At 47.8% G+C, this 4132-nt stretch overlaps 1 long non-coding RNA gene across 1 annotated transcript; it reads left to right on the forward strand.

Moving 5' to 3' along the window:
• The first annotated feature begins 320 nt into the window (after positions 1–320).
• Positions 321–2337, forward strand: LOC129651079 (uncharacterized). Its single transcript, XR_008713986.1, has 3 exons — positions 321–442; positions 845–1098; positions 1601–2337. It is a non-coding gene; the product is annotated as an uncharacterized LOC129651079 (long non-coding RNA).
• Positions 2338–4132: the final 1795 nt, after the last annotated feature.

Consider the following 4132-nt stretch of genomic DNA (forward strand, 5'->3'; position numbering starts at 1 on the left):
TCCCATTTGCTTTCTGTCTGTAATAACTGATCTGCTTTAACTGCAGTTCTGAACGTGTCTGTTCTCTACTTATAGCATCTGAGTGTCTCCCACTTTCCTAGGAAGGATAGTGGCATCCCAGGCCAGGCTCTAAATGCCTTTCACTCTCTCTCCCCTGCCCCCTTCCTCTGCCAGCCCTCACCCCCTGCGTCCACCCCGCAGTACACACCACCTTTGACATCATCCAGGAGTTGAGATGAATGCTGTGCCTTCACATCTGCCTTTCTGGGGGGACTTGCTCTCTGTTGCATCTACCACTGCCCCTGGCTCTGGATTCCTGGCTGCTGAACTGCATTCCTCGGAGGCCTTGGCTTGAAAACCATCTGCTCTGCTGATTTTCCGGACTCCCTCAGGCTGTGTCGTAACTCCTTGTCTTTCTTCTGGTCCTGCGTGCTTTATCTCGGTGAGCATGAGCCACATGGTGGGGCACTTACATCTTGTCTGATGCCCCTCTTAGGCCCAGGGCAGCCTGAGGACAGGAATCCAGGCCCCACGACTCTCCACGAGTCTCTCAGGACTGGAGGTGCTCACTGCTCACCTGCATGGTGACTGAAGGCTGCGGCGCCCCCGTCAGGCTTGAAGGGCCATCTGGCTCTCATCTCAGGCACTGTCCGTGTTGTGGGGGAGCAGCTTTCACGCCAAGAAAACCCCCACGCTCTTGTTGCAAAGACAGGCTCTGGGAGGCACGGGCATCAGGGGCTGTGGCTCCGGAGTCTACAGGAGCAACAGTCTTGGTGCTCGGACTTAGCTGCACCGCGGCGTGTGGGATCTTAATGGATCAAACTGGTGTCTCTTGCATTGGCAGGCAGATTCTTTACCACTGAGTCAGCAGGGATGCCTGAGATAACACATTTCTGATTTCTGCTAATTTTGCTGAGGCCCAAGGACTGTTGAAGAATCAAGAAACACCCAAGAACAGCCGGGCCGCTCGTCTTACACACGTGGAAGTCGACACCAGCGGAGCGCGTAGATGGTGTCCCTCGGCGCGCGGCGCAGCTCGGGCCGAGGTCCTCACTCCACGCCCAGGGTCTCTCCTGAGCCCACCGCTTCCTCCCCCAGGTTAGAGGAGAGCACCGGGACCCACAACAGGCCTCTCAGGGCCTGTGAGCCCCAGGAGGCGTGTCTGAGGGCCTGGGGGTCAGACAGAGCCTTTATCAGAGGGGCTGAGAGGGGCGGGAGCTCGGCCGGCTCCTCTCCTGTGGCCCAGCTGCGTCTTCTGCAGCTCACTTTCTACTCCTCACGGTGACCGAGATTGTATATCTTCCCAAGGAGGGCCTTTCCATATTTTAACAAGTGTAGTGAAGGGTCCTTCCTGTCATTGTATATTTTATTTGCCACCAGAGCTTTGAACAAGCAGTGACACACTCCGTCAAGCCCTCATGTAATTGCAGACACTTCCAAGAAGGGTTCAAGATAAAACTTGAAAAAAAAAAAAAGCTCCTAGGCAATTGAACCACTTGAGCTGTGACATAAAATCATTTCCTTAGTTTATTCGTTGTGGATAGCACTCCAAAATAATACTTTAAAAGTCATCATGGTCTTTTGGCCTTTATTTCTGAAGGTCTTTGCTGGTGGGCCCCATTTGTCTGAGGAGATCGGTATATGAACATGAAACAGCATCATTTCCAGTCTGATGAAAGTTGCCATTTTCCTCTTCTCTGCAAAGGAAACACCACCTTGGCTCACCTGGCAGCTATTTCACACTGTCAGGAATGGAGGCCAAAAAAGCCCCTGTGCTGTACTCATAAGTATAACTGGATCCCTTAGAAACCAGCCAGCTAATCTCCACCCTCAGGAGCTTTAACACCTTGCTACTCAAAGTACAGCCAGGGATCTGCAGGAATTGGCATTTCCTGGGAGCTTGTGAGAAACGCGGAGCCCCAGGCCTATCCCATCACTGCGTTCAAGGCCGTAAGTATCCTTTACATCACTGAGAGGAGGGAAGACTGCAGACCCTGAGGCAAAGCTCAGTACTTCCTCTTTCTCAGCAACTGTGAGAGCGCATATCGTCCTTCCACCATTTTCTTTTTTTTTAACTGATGCATAGTTGACATATCCCTTCATATTCATTTTGGATGAGCAACCTAATGACTCAATATTTGTATGTACAGTAAAATCATCACTATGATGAGTCCATCCCACATCCATCATCTCACATTGTTACATCTTGTGTGTGTGTGATGAGGACTTTTAGATTCACTCTTTTAGCAACTTTCAAATATACAAAATAATTTATAAAATCGTATTATTAGCTATAGTTCCATGCTACACATGATGATCCCATGAGTGACTTTTCTGTAATTGGAAGTTTGTACCATTTGACCACCTTCACCTACTTCCCACCCCCACCGCAGCCCACCTTCTGCAACCACCAACCTGTGCCCTGGATTGAGGACCTTGGTGCTTTGCTTTTTATTTTATTTATTTATTTTTTTAAGATGCCACATGTAAGTGAGCTCACCCTTTTTCTGTGCACCTGTAGGACTAGTGCAGGTCTTAGTAGGTCCTGGTGCTGCTACCCTCTCAACATACCATGTGGAATCTTGGGCTGCTGTGTGAGAATGATCATTCAGTGGATGGAAAACTCAGTAAGATGGGAATGTGATCTCCTCCCACCGCCTGTCATGGGGCAGATTCTCCCAGCCCTGCTGTGTGGCTCTGGGGCCCTTCCACTCCACATCAGTAAAGTGTGTGGTCATTCAGTAATGACTCTGTTTCCAACAGTCCTGATAATGGACATCACCTTTGATAAATGCTTCATTAATTAGAGCAACTGCTGTTTGGAAACACAAGTCCAGACCTGAATCTCTCCCTTTGAAATGTCAAACATCCGGCAGGAAAACAACTCCCTAGGAGACTTTCCCCCAGATTTTAGTCACAGAGTCAGCAAACCATGAAAACTTCACATGTTCTATAGGCCTTTACAGAAGGTTGCTTTTACATTAATTAAACTACAGGAGTGGGTTTAAACCTGGGCCAATCCTAGGTGATGCAGAACTGACTTCTGTAACTCAGGGAACATTAATTATGCTCTTGGAATCTATGGACAGATACAAATGAGAATTCACTCATATAAAAAGCCACCAGCAAAGATCTTAACCCTTTCTCAAATTTTAATTGCAGGTATGGCTGGCAGAGTTTTGCCCTGTATATTTCCCATTTCAGAGATTGTTAAAAGCTTTGAATACAGTCAAATTCCCATGGGGAGGACCCCTTGTATTTCTAGAGTACAAGTTTCAACCTGATTGATTAGTCTTCCCGGAGGGACCTGGGGTGAAGGAATTAAAGCCAGCTGATCATCATTCACTTTGCAGTGTCAGTATTTACTGGAAGATAAAGAATGCCAGAAGTTAACTTCTCCATTGTCCAAGCATGGCTAGTTCCTAGACCTTCAGAGATAACACTTGGTTCTTTGGCTACAGTGCTTTAGTACCCAGGAAACTATGTGGCCAAGTGCATGACTATGTGATTTTGGTGACTGTTCTCTGAAGTGTGTAACTGGAGAAAGATCACAGAAATTATGCAGATTGTTTTATGTGTGGACCAAGCAGCTGTCACTTCTAACTCTTTTATCCACAGCCTAATCTTGAATCTCAAGTTCAGTACAACAAATGTTCAACCAAATATCTAGGAACAAATGGAACAGGCTGGGGGTAAGCCTAAAGATTAATACATATCAGAGCTGATGAACGTTAGCAATTACCTCATCCAGTCACCAAATCCTCCAATGATGTGTGGCATCTCCAGATCATCGCAGAGCCAGGCCCCTCCCAGCACAACCACGTCACTCATCCTTCAACCATCCATTCAACAGTGACAGAGAATCAACTCGTGTCAGGAACCAGGAAAGAACTATGAGCAAGACACAGCCCCACTCTTGCAAAGTTTTCAGTCCAGCAGGAGATTACAGGAGAACGGACAATCTAATGAATGTTACAGAGAGTGAATGCAGGTGCTCTGGGAGCTGATGGAAGGGTTAGGGAAGGCTCCCCTGAACAAGGAGTATTGGACATCAAGATGAAATGATGGGGAGCTGGTGGAACAAGGGGTAGGGAGAAGAGCTCCCCAGGTGGGAGGAACAGCGTATATAAAG

Source organism: Bubalus kerabau, chromosome 4 (genome assembly GCF_029407905.1).
Source record: "Bubalus kerabau isolate K-KA32 ecotype Philippines breed swamp buffalo chromosome 4, PCC_UOA_SB_1v2, whole genome shotgun sequence".
NCBI classification, from domain to species: Eukaryota; Metazoa; Chordata; class Mammalia; order Artiodactyla; family Bovidae; genus Bubalus; species Bubalus kerabau.